Below are 17371 nucleotides of genomic sequence, written 5' to 3'. Positions count from 1 at the left end.
TGCTATTTTACTAGCAACACTCAATAATCGCACGCGCAGCGAAGGCTTCTATACGCACACAAGCTCATACGTGTACGTACAGGTTAGCTATTCCGTCCCACAAGCACAGCCGATCAGTCGTCGCGCCGGGTCGAACGTACCCTGTCTGTCCGGTTGAACGACACAAAACGATCGAACGAACGCCAGTGTGTGTAACGAACAATTTTATTTATAAAAACAATATTAATTAATTACCCTGTATAAATCATCTTATTTGTTTGTGTATTTATGGTTTAAAGTGCATAACGGTTTCAACGAAACCTGATTTCAAACGATCGGTACCTTTGGTACGGCTTTTGTTTATTTGATCAAGTGTGTGATTATGCTTTGAGCTTCTTACAAATTCAAGAGGATTTTTATGTTTTTGGTGAGTTGTTTTATATAACTTTTATTTATCAATGAGACTAATAAAACATTATGTTAAACTCACTAAAATGTCACGACACGTCGTTACTACTGACCTCAGTGGTGTCAATTTTAATGGATCTTAGAAATATGTGAGATACAAGATAAGGCTTAGTTGTTTTATCGCTGAAGTTAGCAGGACCGCAGTTTTGGTAAAAGATGCAACCAATAAGACTTGTGAAAATGGTGCTCAGGTAAACTAAATATCTCAAACGTGTAGAGATTCCCATTCTCTAATTGCATTTATTAGCATTATTTGTTGCAATGCAATTGTGTGCAAAGGATATTAAGTTGGATATTTCAAAAACAATCAAATGAAATTAATGGAATCAATGGTGTCTTACTTATTGTTATGCTACCTTTCTATATTAAAACTTAATTTCTTCATTGTTAAAATGAATGATTTGCTATTTGTTTCCACAATTGCAATTTACGAAAGAAAAATTAATTTAATAATATAGTTAGGTACTTTGTAAAAATAAAACGGTGAAACGTGAACAGTTAATTAAGACAAAATAAGAACTAAAAAAACATGGCTGTTTAAAAATAACTGTCAGTTGATCGTAATTTTTAAAACAAATTATCGAAACCTATACTACACCAAACAAAATAATAATTAATGGAAATTATACTATAAATTTTTAAAGCGTTTTATTAAAATGTAGATTGCTTATTTTTTAACTTTCAAATAGAGTCACAACATTGCAACAAATAGATATATTCGTGTAAGAATAACAGGCAGCGTGGAAATTATAATCGATTAACTTCATGTAAATTAAGAAGTGAAATTTTAAAATTATACGCGTGCTCAACCGTAAAATCTCCCGCAAGCTTTCTGCAACACTTTCAATTACAATATGTTATCTCTAGTTTTGATTACCTTGCTTGGGTTGCTTGGAATTATAACGTTGAATATACCAACTAATCAATTTTATAGTTTTACTAGCTGTCGCCCGCTACTCCGTTTGCGTGATTGTCTAACAAATAAAAAATAAAAATTTAGGGGTGGACTACCCTTAACATTTAGGGAGATGAAAAATAGATGTTGGCCGATTCTCAGACCTACTCAATATGCTCACAAAATTTCATGAGAATCGTTCAAGCCGTTTCGGAAGAGTATGGGAACGAAAATTGTGAACGAGAATTTTATATATAAGATATAACGAGCGTAAACTAAGACAAAATTAGGAATTATTAGACGAAGTCTGTTGCGTTAAAGATAGATAAATTGAAAAACAAAAGCGTGGTATAGACATGTTACCTTGAGAGATGGCATATAAACAAGAAAGTAATAAGTTTGAAAGTGGATGGCTACGTAAAGGCCAAACAAAGTATGCATAGATTGTGAACAGTGTTAAAAGGGAGTGAATTCTGATATAATGGTGTATTACTGAAATGTTTGTAAGATTATTAACTTAAGTGAATAATAAGAATAATAATTGTCATCATCTGATGTTTCATGTTTAAAAACGTTGTGTAACGAATTAATATACGTCCTAGCATAGTCATACTGAGATTGAATCGATCTCAAAGACATTGAATCAATAGGTCATTGTTGCTTTATTTGAAGATGTTATAACATTGTGTAGGATGGAAATTAAAAATAATTCGTAGATAAATGCAATCTGCATCTCTAGTATGTAAAACTTGAGATTAGAGAGTTTTTATGTCAAATTGTTTTTTCATTTAAAATCAATTTAATACTAAATATTTTAAGCCAGTTCTATTTTACAATGGAAATAGTTTTTCCAACTTTTTGATAATAATCAACAAATTTTTAATTAAGTTTGCTTACTAGCTCTATCTCGTTTGATCATAGACATTTTTATATTTTAATATTTTGCATAAAATATGTGGCCTTTAGTTGTACCTTCAACTCGCATTGTAAAGAAATATAAAAACTTTATATTCAATCGTATGAATGAGGCAAACGGCAAGGACTTTAAAAGTATTTATTTTGAGAGTTCTTTCAACGAAAATTATAGTATTTGTCAGATTAACCAGCAGTAAATGTCGTATATTTCATAACCAAGTATTACTAACTCGGCGATGTTATGATTTCTTGTCATAAACCAACGTTAATAACAACTTTTAATGCACATCATTATGCTGTGCCCCAGATTTAACTAAATATCTGAGAAACTATGTAGCCATATCAATTTGTGTTATGCAGATGATTTTCTCATATAATTATAGTATTAAAACATCTGGACTACATTTTTTTTAAATAATAAGGTGACAAAAAAGCCAGCGGGCAACTGAATTCGCTGAAATAGCGACGCGAATTGCCCATAGACAACGGCATTTGCTGAGGAGTTGCCTCCTTTTAATCGACGGAGGAGGTATGCACAGGAATAGAATATTTCATGTTTCTGTGCGTCTTTTCCTCGATCAAAACCACTTCTATCCATTCTTTCATTATAAGAAAAGGGTAGCAAGGAAAATGGACTAAAATTAGGCCTCCGCCACGCATACGTGTCAGACAAAACGCGGCTTAAAAAGGCTAGCAACGCATCTTTAAACCGAAATTTAACGACTTTCCCCAATGCAAGGTTAGTAGAATATTTTTCACACGCTTTTAGTACTATTAAAAGTTATTATTATTTTAGATAGACCATGATATTAGCTTATTGAAATTATTAAGCGTGAAATAACAAAAAAATGTTCATAAATTGTTATTAAACAAACTACGAGCAATTAATATGTAAAATAAGCAGTTGCATCGTGATTCAACTTATTACCAAATAAATATCTGGTAATTAATAACAGCACAGGATGAAGAAATATTTATAGCTCTTTGTGACTTAATGACACGATAATCGTATAAGTAACTCTACCTGTTACGATTGTCGTAACTTATTTAACTTAACTAAATATGGTAAAATGTTATCGGTACATACGTAAACAGGTTTGATAAATTGCAACTGAGTGAAGTAATAGAAAATATTAATTTACTTCGTTCATGTAAGTTCCTCCTACGATGTTTTCTTGAATGTAGTTAAAGAACGTAGCATCCATAAAAGATGCAGTGGCAGTAGGTAGAAGCTTTGTCCTTGCCAATGACTCACACGAGGTAATCAGATGACGCATCTCTATTGGAAATAAATATATGAACAAACTTACTTATCGTTACTTGTATTAGATTAATTATAGAAGTGTGGGAAAGTACTAAAACTTAATTCACCAGAGGAAAATGGTAATTCGTGTGGTGACACTTAAAAAAATTATTGAAATTAAATATTAAAATGCAAGATTGACTTTTGCACTTTATGTAATCTGTAAGCGCTTTCTAGATAAAATATTTTTGCGACATTTTTCTGTTCTGTTTTTTAAGTTCTAAGTTACGATAAACAGGAAGGTAATATTTACGTAATAATTATGTAGAGTTCGTAACAAGTTCATTTATTGACCTTGATTTGTATTTAATACTAACTGTCGCCCGGTACTCCGTCCGCGCGTAATTAAAAAAAAATATTGGTCGCAGCGTATAGCCCAAATATCCTTCCTCTATAAATAGACTATCCAAAAACTCTATAAATAAAAATAAAATAACAAAATAAGAATTTTTCAAATCGGACCAGTAGTTCCCGAGATTAGCACGTTTAAACGAACAAACTCTTCCGCTTTATAATATTAGTATAGATAAGTATTATGAACTTGTTTTTCTACTACTACTATATGAAAGAGTTTAAAGTAAAAAAACTAGTTGGAGGATATCCGCTTCACTTTACTAGTTCACTTTGCGGCTAAACTAACTGGACTGACTACAATATTTAATCCAGTTTAATCCCATTTTTTGTATTTATAATCTATGTATTTATTTATTTATCATGTTCTCAATATGATACATGTCATGTACAAAACAAAAAATTATACAAAATATATTATATTCAAAATAGAGCACCACCGACTGCGGAATCCCATGACTCAAATAACCAGTGTGCAGGGCTGCAGAGACAGGAACCTTCTCAATGCGCACGGTTCCTAGGATAACTGCTTATTGTATCGGGCCCTTAATCCAACTGTTTAGGGAGAGCTTCTTGAGATGTTGGTCGTAGCTCTTCGCTATTAGTAAGTAAGATTATAATTAAAACACGTCAAATCAAAGAGCTATCAGCCCAACAGTTTTGATTGTGAGGGTATAAGTAATTATGTCTTTGGAACAATAGTTTAATTTAATTTTGAAAAAAAAAACTGTGTTTGGAATGCCTTGTGATACGTATATTGCTATTTAAAATCTAAGACCATACTACAGTCAGCAAATGAGATTGGTTATTATTGTTGTGACTAAATTCGTGTCGTCTGTGACTTTCGTTCAATTTTATTTTTTTTACTTTAACTAATTTAATTTGTCCTATTGACCAACAATCCGTTTGTATCGTTATTTTTGATTTACTTTCACAATAAAGTAATAATACGTCGTGCATTATTGTAATTGATTGTGTGCTACGGGCGAATTCTTTAACATGAAAAGTATTCCAGTAATTTTTATAGCTTACAACCAAACAAAATTTGTAGAAGCTAACTTTATGTTGAAGGTAAATCGTTAGTAACTTTTCAATTAAAGTAAATGCATTTTTCTTTTACATTCAACATGCTTAGTGTAGTTTTAGTAAGACTTGTGTTAGGATTTCAATAAAGTGATAGAAAAGCAATGTCTTTCTGTACTCAGTAGGTAATACATACCTTAACAGTATGAGCAAATGTGAACAGCCTCGAGTTATTGTTATGATCGTCACAAGTACTCGTAACTTGTGTTCCGTTATTCACACGCTCAAAAACTATGTGTCATGTCTATCAATGTTCAATGTATCTGTGGGTTATCATTGTCGAAACATTAATTTTAAAACATTTTATCTCTTTTATTCTTTCGGAAGTTAGATGCAGTGGAAATCCACTGTAAAACATTCCTGTTATTATATTATTTCGTATCGTATTAATAATTGTTGCCTCTAAACTTATTGGTTATTATCCTTGCTGGAAATGTTAATAAATTGATTCATATAACTCTCAGAAACAATTTATGTATATGCAAGATATCACGATATTTTTTTGATTAATTTATAGTACGGTTCATAACTCGGTCACTGTCATATACGTGTCATCGTTTCCGACACTTACCGTTGCAATGTTTAATTAGTGTAATGAGCTCCGGCTAATGTGCCATTGTCTGCACTTGTTCGAACACCACAGGTTAAACGACTAAACCTGTACCCAACAACATACCTATTTAAACTACTTCAAGTGATGAGATTTCATTCTATTTGCCTTAAAGAAGCTTTCGCAGTTTTATGGAACATTAAGTAAATAGTTAAAATCATCGCGATACTGCAGCTTTAAACCTAATTATTATTGATTACATTTATGGTAAAAAGCTACTTTCTTCAAATCTCTACTTACTACAAGCTTATAAGAAATGCTCGTCAAATAGTCAAGCCGTATATTACGCATGCAGGCAGCGCACGGAGGCAGGACGTTGCACCCGCCCGTCGCCCCCCACCGCACACCTACCCTCGCAGTGCTGAGCCCATTGTGACATACCTTGTATAGGAAATCTACTATCGCTCGACAGTAATACGCAAGCCGATACCCACCGGGAAATTGTAACAGATCAAATATACAGGACGGAAACAAAAGCGAATCAAGATAATATTTTTACCAATAAATGGGTGCTTGACCATAATCTGACTCGGGTAGGTAGAGTAAGTATATCGTCTACAGTGTTATCTATTCGAGTTTAATACCTCAAAGATAATTGATTAAGGAGAACAACTTCAACTTCTCACTGGAGTTGTATGGAGTAATCACAATAAATCACTGGTTATATCTTGGTGCGAGACAATTTTAATGAAATGCAATCGGTAGGTCGATACATATAGGAAATAAGTTAATACCGGGATCTAGCAATACGGTCCGCCATCTATTGACATTATAATTTAAATTGTCATAACATTTGACAGATAGAGAATTGCATTTGTCTCTATTGATAGAGTTTGTTGAGCTTTTGCAAAAGATTGATGTCAATTTCAAAATTTTCAGTTGGCTTTTAAATCTAGCTATTGAGACTTACCATTATGTGAAATTACATATAGAAAAGTAAAGATTTTTAGATGGAAAAATCCTCGCCAAAGTGCATACATACATGTGTGTAAATTAAAGCTCAAAGTGATTTATGTTGCTGTGAATAGAAATATTGTGCGCCCCTAGTTATTTGTTTTCTTGCAGAAATTACTATTGATTAATGTAACAACGGGTCTGTCAAATAATATTGTATACATATTTTTTATACTCTCGGCCTGAATTTATGATTAGCTCGCTTGCTCCTCACGTACAATAGACGTTTATAACAAATATTATGCGCGTCGCCTTTATTTGACCTAAAAACAACACAAATGGCAGTACTAGTAAGTCACATTGTACCTAATTTGTGTACAAAATGTACCTAATTTTAAGCAGGAGATTTTTCCAGTACTGCCATAATTACAAGGTTTAAGACTTAGCGGAGACAGATGTGTCGAGGAAAAATATTTTGACAATACTAGCAAATCATTTAAATTTATGTCTCACTAATATTATAAATGCGAATGTTCAGATAGATGGATGGATTTTTGTTTGAAGGTATCTCCAGAACGGCTGAACGCACTCGATCTCGCTGAAATTTGGCATACATATAGAACATAGTCTTGATGATTACATAAGCTACTAATTATATTTTTTTTTAATTTCGTGCGGGCGGAGTCGCGGGCCACAGCTAGTTAGCCATTTTTTAAATTCATTAATTTTGAACACATGGGATATTTCGATAGCACACAATTTTGACGGATAACTTAGTATCGATTAGAATATATAATCATTTCTAATCATTGCTAATACATAGTTATTTAATTGCTTATCTCCTTCTAATAATATTTTATCTATTAAATATTATAACACGCCTGACACTTCGTTGCTAATTTTATCTACTGAATGGTAAAATTTGCTGAAGTTTGTTGATGATACGACTATCATATAGATATCAAACTTTACCTGATGTCAAGAAAATTTAAAATAGCATTTCTGTGAACATTTAGGCAACGGATTTTCCAGTCATGTGGCACTTCTAGCGAATCTTAATCAATAAATTTAATTTATATTACCGATGACGAAGAATGCCGTTACTCTTCAAGTCACAAATCGACTCACATTCTAATAGTGTTGTTTGTTTTGAATAAACATTACTTCATATGGGAATATGAACTTTATTATTTCTAATCAGACTGGTTATTTTTCCGTAAAGTCATCGTGAGACAAGTGTAGCTGCAACACACTTGTTAACTTTTTTTTTTATCTAATACTCGTTTCAGCGAGTCAAGAACATTATTTTGACACAAATAAAAAAGTTTCTCACGTTCTCATGGTCACAAACAAGGAACAAATATGGTGGTCGCTACCCGCAGAATAATGTGAATTAAAAATAAAATATCCTTTTATTTTACAACGAATACAATTTTGTCGTCATCTTTAATTGTATCGAGGACTGTCCTAAAACTTATTTTTTACTTTTAATTACTAACATTTATGTATTGGCTATTGCCAGCCAGTTTACTAGCTCCTAACTTGTGTAAAATATCCTTAGCAACAAAAACAAATACGAGATAGTTTCCACTCTGTCGTAGTGGACATAAAAAAACAAAGATGGCGGATGAATCCTCGTGTAGTGACCGTCGACAGAAGTGGTCACGGAAACGAGTTCGACCGACTCCTTATTGCATCTCGTCTACAACTAGATTTTCCATGTAAAGTAATACGTACAAACTGTCTTATGGCATTTCAATTAATCGTGGTCGACGAAAGAAACCTAGCAATATATATTATATTTAGTAGCAGTAGTTACGAACATTAAATAATTCCTTGTTCTACGTCTACATTAAGATTATTGTATAATTGCGATGTAGTAATTTATTTTCTTGTTATAAATCTTGATTTAACAAACTTTTCTCTTATCGCCTACATTTATACATAAAAAAACGTGAATCATCCTGCCATACTGTATTTGTAACCAATAAAGTTACTATAAGAAATTATCGTCAGCCTTTTTAGGATAGAACTATGTATGCTAAACATCCCGAGCTCTGTGATTAGGTATCATTACGATAATTAGCGTGATCTCGGCAAGGCAATCATACGTTTGTTGGTGTTTATTTATACTATGTTATTGATAGTTTATCTTTAGTTCAGATTATTTTAAAACCGGGAATAGAGTAATAAAGTGCTACTTAATTAATTTAAATTTTGAAAGAGTCATGCGAGGATGCACCAGTGCGGTTATCCTAAAAGACCTAAATTAGCTAAACATAAACATACTTCAGAATACTAATAATGTCTGCTGCACAAAACTGTTCATACATGCTAAATTAATAGATAACTAATATACCTATACTGGGTTTCTTACACCAATCTCTGAATAAAACATATCGTCATCCCTGTCATTATCCTTTACCACACAGAGATAGCAATATGTTTAAACGGAGATTTTGGACTAAGAAACCCATGGTAAAATAACACGGAATGACCAAAACTACATTTCCGTTTCACGTGTCGAAAAGTGAGATCAACAGATTACAAGCCTATTATCGTAACAATCAAACAATTGTGTTGTGCAAAGAGAAAGTGCGAGTGCACTTTGAACCGGTCCAAGCTTGCATAACGATTGATCTGCAGACGAACAACATCGAGACATGTTGTGTAACATCAGATGTTTCATGTCCTCTCGCCATGTTCAAGCTAAACTAGATAGTATGCCAGATTCATAAATATCTGTAAGAATATTTAGTGTTACAACATTAATAATAATTGTTTTTAATCACGATTTACATCTTTTGATTTGATTTACGAATTTGTGCAAGTTTCGGTGTTGAAGACTTAAGTATATTATAGTAAAAACAATTTTAACGTTTCGATATTGAAATAACTAACAGTGCCCGTGACTTTGTCCGCATGAAATACTGTCTTCGGTTAGCATTTTTAATTATTATACTTAAAATAATAATTATAAAACATTATAACAAAACATATTAAACTTACAAAACATTAAAATTAACCGTTTATATACATATACATACAAATGTTCATCCTCTATTGTTATGTTTCATCCTTGGGAGTATAATTTTTACAAACATTAATGTCATATTTATTTATATCAAATTACCAGCCTAAAAAATAAGTTTCAAGCTTCTAACTGTAAAAATGACGATACTTCACCCCTACTTTCAACTCCTCAACTAACACAACAACTCCATTTTCTAGACTATCACCAAATTTAATTTAAATCGGTTCAGTAGTTTTTGCGTGAAAGCCAGACAGACGGACAGACAGAGTTACTTTCGCATATATAATATTAGTAAGGATTACCATTTTTATTACATACTAGAAAGTTAAAACAAAACAATATTTTATATATTTTAAAGACAAAACTCGATCTCACTTTCTCAAAACTAATGTAGCAATAAGATCATTTAAAAGAGAAAGGTTTATAATATCATCGACAGAATCGTACGCTAAGACAAAAACTTTGTTAATTTTACATTAAATATACAATTATAAAACTAATAGAGTTCTGATAATTGTAAAGAAAATACGTCCATTCCGTTCATCTTAACTCCTACATCATTAACGACTAGATTTCGAAGAATGAACCGTCATTCGATTCGTATTCATTCGGCCTATTGTGTTTATTACATTTAGATGTTATTTTCAATTAATTTATTAGCATGCTTCGACGCTAAATAACTAAAGTTGATCTGATTTACAATACTTACGATGTAAAGGTCACTAACATTTTTGTAACTGACCGGTCGGAACCTGGTCCTAAGTCGTGTTCAAAATATAAATGACCAAGAACATGAATATCGTTTTAAACACAATCATTACATATTTAATTTAAACAGTTGCACACATTGATTGACAGTTGGAACAAATAAGACTGGTTTCTTTAGAATCTTAGAAGCTTGGTCTTTCATGTGTTTTACATGAATGTAGACTGGTTTTTTTTTGCACTTGACTTATGATACGGGTAATTTTTGTTTGTCCATTTACAAGGACTTCATCTTGTAATTAGCTAATATTATATTTCAATAGGAGTAAGTGATTTCACGAAAACTACGAGTATAAAGAAATTATTATAATAAAGTTAAACAATTGCGGTTTTTATGTAAATCTTGGATGTGGTACAATTAGTAGAGGTTTGTTGTTTAATATTGAAACTTCTTACAGCTGATTTAACAATACCAACTGTATTAACTATTTTTTTGTAGAGATAACAACAGTTTATCGATAATTTAAAAAAATACAGTAATATTAGACTAAACGTATCAAAGGGCAAAGATTTTACGCATTACTATTGACAGGTCAATTTTAAAGTCAACGTCGGTTAATATTGAAATTACATATTAATTCAATAATTAACAACAATTATACGTCAGTGATTAAGCAATTCGTACAAACAGAAGGGAAAAGTTGTTCACTGACTTCATACATCAACATGTGATTTCCCTATAAGACACGCGCGTAGGTTTATCTTTCTATTTAAACAAGGACCCACCTACGTTACATATTTGAACCTACAATACCCTGGCAATAACTGTTTTAATGAACCACCAACCTTGATTGTATTTGGAGAGAGGCGACACATTATCAAGGTGACGGTGTTGGAAAACAATGCTCGTGTACAAAACACATGTATAAACTCTACGTACTAATGATCATTTCACGTGCAGTTTGTGCACGCCAATAAGAATAGGTACATTCATACGGAACGTAGAATGAGTATTGTTTTACCAATCTTAGGTTTTAATACGTCTCAATTAATATAATTCGTGCCATTAAACATTTTGTGATGGATGTGCTAGGATTTCCGTGATGTAAATAAAATTTGATAAAACTTTATACCGCAGTAATTTGCAGTATCTCGGTAGTGTTTTGCAATATAATTGTTAATTTCCCTACGTATGCATAATTGTAAACGCATAAGAAACTAGTTCTAATCTATTCCTATGAGAAAATCGCGAACTGTCAGCGTATCTAATGAATTATTCGAATGCAGTCAACGCCGCGTGACGGAAGTGTATTTGCGATAAAAAAAACACAATAAAATAGTGACCGCAGAGAAACAATATCCATTGTCAGCGATCTTCACACTTCACTACCGGAATCAATGTCATTTTACGTTTGAAGAAAGTTAGCGTATCTAAATTTAGACCGATTGAAGAACCGTATCAAATGTTATTAGCGATTTTTTTAAGAAATTTGTTAATGATTAAATAATACGTGGCGGTCTAAAGCAAACATAGCAGCAATCAATAGCGACGACAAGCTCACTTGACACAAAATAGAGTGGTGGTGTACTTTGGACGCGGTCACCCCCAAAGTGGTGAACCGATAACAGAATATTTTTTCTTGACGGTTGTGATATTCTAATTGTGATGGCTTCAGTAAATGATATGTTGTGATATAATTTCTAGTATATCTTTCGCACAGTTGCCTTCATTGTCACTGTTTTCAACGCGCTCGTTGTAATAATGTACGCTGCATTGTGATGTTGCAATTCAACGTGTCGCACTTTCATGTTCAAGTTTTTCTCCTATAATTGAGTTCTTAGTCACAACAAAACAATCATATCACAATAAATTACATATCGTATCCGATCAAGATGTACATTTTGCTGTCTTAAATATTTAATTATTTTTGAATACTATACAAGCTGGTTTTACATATGTTGGTAGCCGTCACAAGACCCAGATCGTACCTTCGCCTGTCCCAGATATGACCTGTTTGGCAGCTGATATTTGCTTGTGTAATATTGTGACATCCTGTACTTGGTGCATCCAAACTATTTTCTTTTAATAATCAACGGTTTGAATATAACCACACCTGTGCCGATTAAACTTTAATGCAATAATATTATGCAATTATGATGCAGAATTTTTATCACACTGACTTACAGTTGGTATGTTTTTGCATAATATCAGTCAATTAAAAAAATACTTAACCTAGTATTTATAAAAAATCATGCATTACTATATCTATATATAATACAATTAAATTTTTGAAAATTGACTTCGTCTTGTGTATGGTGGGCCTAATTATAATCGAAGTATTTATCTTGCTAATATTATATAAGAGAATGTTTACATGGATGAATGGGTATTAGTTCAAAGGTCTTCAAAACGGCTGCATATATCTTGCTGAAATTTGACATAGATGTAGAACATAGTCTGGCAGAATAGATAGGCTACTAATTAATTTATGTTTTTAATTCTGCGCGGACAGAGTCGCGGGCGACAGCTACACATAATTATTTCTTTTGACAGCACCGTTGATTGAAATAAGGCGTTCAACCCACACCCATCTGTGGTAGATAAGCACACTAATTTAGTCGCTTTTAACTCTTATCTCAACTGCGACACACCACTTCAAGTTGCTCAAGTTAACGGTTCTCACGAGAACTGTATCTTAACTTAAGAATTACTTAAGTACGAAATTAGGTGTGTTCATTAAGTAATCATACTAATAAAAACCGAATAGAATAACGATAAAAAAATGCTATGCATAACACATATTTATCAGAGAAATCTTTCCTATAAACTTAAAGCGGGAACAAAGCCTTTAATTGTAGCATTAGATAAAATACGATAGGTGACATCATGTAAGTACTTTGTAATTTTTTGACATAATAAGTAAAGTATTTTCCATGACCTACTTGTTATTTTATTGTGAGATTTATAAAAAAAAAAATCTTTGTTACATAAACGCTATATAAGGTAACAAATGAAGGCTACAACTAAAATGTAATTCCTTACCTTAAACATTATATAGATTTATATCTTTGTATTTATTATTCTCAACATAATAACACACAACACAAAAGTATGGTTAAACAGAAATGCGTTTTTCAATTACGTTTATTTTTAAAAACATAATACTTATAGCCTGTTTCCACTAAGCGGATAGTGACGTGTCATTTTATATAGCAGTCGCAATAACTCCAGTGGAAAAAGAACACGTGACTGAATACAAATTAGTCTTGTGATTTTTATTATTTAAACTCAGTTGATAAAGTAGAAGTTAAACTACAAAAATCTCTATTTCCTGTTGATTTGCCATAGTTATTCAGTAATATGCAAATGGCTGGATAAATGGTTTATATACCTATATCGCTCTTATTATACTAAAACTTTTGTTATTCTAAATGCAAACTATAGTACTCGTAAGATACTTTCTCTTATTAACTTCTTGGCTAAGGAGTTGACTGATAACAGTCCTGTTATTTTGTCTTTAAGTTCTCTTAACATCAGGTTTTTCCATATTCTCCGTTTACCGTTATAATGTTAATGCCTTTGATTATTAAAAAAAATGGATGTCATATTCCAAAACACCTTAAGTAGAAATTATTAACAATAAGTGAAAATATTTGAGTGTTTTTGTATTATTTAAAACCTAACATATATTATTTTTAACCTATTTAATATTACTTTGTCAAACAGCATAAAAATTATTTCATAAATCAGTATTCAATCAACCAGTTCGTTTATAATTCAACCTAAATCCGTCAATAGTGGCCTAGGTACACAGCTGAGTTGATAAAAGATGCAATAAAAACTCGCCGGCACGAATCAGCTCTAACTGCCTACGGTACTGATAACGTGTTTTAACTATTTTATTCAAGAGATTACATTTCAAACAGATTTAAATTAGTCGATGGAAACGAAATTATTTTTACCACCAAACAACCAACTTGGACTTATGGTTATTATGATATGGTACGCCATTAATAGCACGAGGCATAATATTTTGGGAACGTCAAAAATTGTCATTATGCATTACGAAAAAAGTATAGAGGAGCGAATGCTAGCAATCTCTGTGCTACGGAATATTCCCAGTAATCAAAAAGTTAACATTTTTTCATGGCATGTCTATGACCTTACAAACGGTTCTTTAAAAAAATACTCTGCGTACCAAAGGTTTGTGATCCCTGCCATAGTCCATGGCGACTGTGCTTTCTGGCACCTTTTTATGCACCTGTTGCCCAAAGTTGTTGTTTTCTGTCATTTGAGCTGCAGCTGCTAAAAACAACTGCCTAAATCCATTCATATCAAAAATAAGCTAATAAAAGTTCAATAAAAAGACCAGTTTTTTTTAATTATATTTAGCACAACTCTGTGGTTTCTTTCTCGGAATTAATTTCAATACTAAGTTTTATGTCGAAACAAGTTTTGGGAAGGAATTCCTTCTGACAAGAGGTTGAAATTCCTTTTAACTTCTTACGTGTAGTTTGGGTTCCTATTATAAAATGACTAAATAATTGTTTTTACATTTCAGTAGAGATATTCCAATCCGACGTGTCTGTATGTGTGAATGTAGAAAAAGCGAGAGAGGTGTGTGGGGACTGCACCAAATGGGGATCCGTGATTTCTGCCTACCCCTCCAGGTTACAGACAATTTAGATATATCTCTACATTCTGTCAGCCATGAGACGCTGGGCATACGCCTCCCCGAAAGATCGCCACGATGACCTGTTTTGTGCCACCTGCATCCAGGACGCTCCCGCAACCTTGACCAGGTCAACGGTCTATCTTGCGGGAGGCCTGCATCTCATTGGGGTGGTCCTGATCTACACAGGTAGCCAGTCATTGAGGAGCTGGACTTAATTCCTCAACACAATGTGATCTACATTCTTTCTCTTATCTATCTCACTGTTATACATAAGTAAATCATATCGCTAGCAATAGCATTGTATGTTGTGTTAAAGACAGCTAAACATATGATAGAGACATATATAGGACTGATTTGCTGATAAAATGGCATTGTCGCGGCTCATGGGAAAGTCGTGACCTAGCCGCGTTTGAAGAGCTCGTAGGCAAGGCCCTAGCTCACAACATAACAGTATATGTTGTGTGCAATATATTCAATACTAGCTCCTTTAACTACGATTTGGTGAATAGAAAGATAATAAAAAACCAAAATTACACGCCGATGGAATATATTAAGGAAAGATATATGAATACTACTGCATACTTTTTGATATAAAATAAAGAATTCTTAAGTCATTCTTAATTTACTCGTACGAATAAATTAATTTATTAAAGGGACACTCATTAGTTCTTCATTCTTCATAAGAATAGATAATCTTCTGTTTCATTACTCAATGACTTCTTATTAAAATTATAATCATGACAAGGTTATTATTTAATGACCCATATAATACGACCTTTTAAACTACATATTTAATTAAGGAATAGTTGAATTCATGCATTAAATAGTTTAATTAGATTATTAATTGTATTAAAAGTAATATGTAGAAATTAACTTCACAAACATAATAGATTTATCCTAATTTCAATTGTTTATTTAAATTATCCATTTTCTCTGGAATTGAAGGAATTGAGTCATTTTGAACGAAGAAAAAATATGTATCTTTTAACATATCTAAAATTCTTTTTTTCCTATTTATTTGGAATTTGTAGTACCAATGTACATGAGTGTTTGTGTTTACGACTGTACAATTCAGGTCAAGTGGCTATTCCTGATTAATTGCTTCTGAACGAGAACCATTATACACTTGCCAAAGTAAATTACCTAATTGGTAGTGTAAACGTGGCGCTTCTTTATGTCCAAATATAAAAAAAAATGTAATACTGATACTGGAATAAAAATAAAAATTAATAATAGGTAGGTAAAATCCTGTAACGTTCATAATTTAGGCCAAGTATGTTTTTGCAGACCGAGATTTAAAAAAAAAGAAGTAACCAATAAAAAAGACCGTATGGTCATAGAAACTATCGAAAAAGAATGTTATTCATTTTAATATATAGTCTAACCTGTATTATCAAGACACTTAGACTTGGAGGAGACAAGCATCTAGCAATATTGGCTCTAGCTGTCTTGGTCTCCCGCTTATCCAGGTTCCACTGTATTTGATGCCGCTTTTGAACATGAGTCTCCTTAAAATGTTTTCCCGCTGCAATATATGAAGTTGCCTTAAATCACCGAAATAAAACGTTTATAATTATATTTGTTGCAGAAATATAAATAAGCATTAAACGTCATAGATAATGTCTCACCTTGGTGATTTTAGATTCATAATTATCTGTTATGTTTGTGGTGGCCATAATAAAATATTAATGTAGGTAAAAGACCTCGAAACTTTAATTGTCTAGGAATAGCGTATAATTAAAATAAACTAGAGCTCTTTACGTCCTAACTACATTGCATAGATGTTTTTGGAATGTTGTTTTTGAAAACTCTATAATTATTTGAGAAATGTCTAAGTAAATAACACCTATATCACTGAAAACCCTGTTTTGTCAAGCCTTAATAACAGTTAGGCTTGCATTGCCGTTTGTACAGTTAAATTATCAGTAGAGAACGAGATTCCGTTGCGGACGGACGCGTCGGCGTTGCAATTTGACCTCTAACTTTTTTAAATAATTTAAACAATTACGTCACTCGTTACGTTACACTGACTGAAAATAACTAACGCCGCGGTAAAAAAGCATGTGTGTGTGTTATCGTTTTGTGATTACATTATTAATTTTGCATAGATATACATGTTGACGTAGGTGTTTGTTTGGTGAAATAGTGACACTATGCGGTACAGATAACATTGAATTTTCTCGGTCTGCGGTTGCGGTTCGCTTTGAAAAGGTATTTTTTATTGATATCATGATTTTATTCTAAGGCACGATTCTGTTATTGTAAAGATTAAATTATATTAGTCAATTTACAGTATTTCTAAATTCTGAAGTAGTAAAGATTATTAAAAATTATATTTTAAGAATATGCACGAATTAAAACTGTCTTTTATATTTATTTTCCGTTATGTTATATATATAGTTACTTACTTTAAATCTTTGACAACCCTGGAGTATCAGCAACAGGTTTTATAATTATG

The 17371-nt window shown here is 32.2% G+C and overlaps 1 protein-coding gene across 2 annotated transcripts in view; it reads left to right on the top strand.

Annotated features, from left to right (window-relative positions):
- Positions 1-112: 112 nt before the first annotated feature.
- Positions 113-17371, top strand: part of LOC106115759 (uncharacterized) — a 61026-nt gene continuing 43767 nt past the window's right edge. Inside the window, exon 1 of one of the 2 annotated variants that reach the window (XM_013309264.1) lies at positions 113-406. The gene's annotated coding sequence lies outside the window, so the exon portion shown is untranslated. Of the gene's footprint in view, positions 407-16873; positions 17125-17371 lie in introns of those variants that run through there. The other variant, XM_013309265.1, reaches the window with a different exon arrangement.

This window comes from Papilio xuthus, unplaced genomic scaffold, assembly GCF_000836235.2.
Source record: "Papilio xuthus unplaced genomic scaffold, Pxut_1.1 DF827777.1, whole genome shotgun sequence".
Taxonomy (NCBI): Eukaryota; Metazoa; Arthropoda; class Insecta; order Lepidoptera; family Papilionidae; genus Papilio; species Papilio xuthus.
Note: the sequence above shows the minus strand (reverse complement) of the source record. Positions and strands in the feature narration are given on the sequence as shown.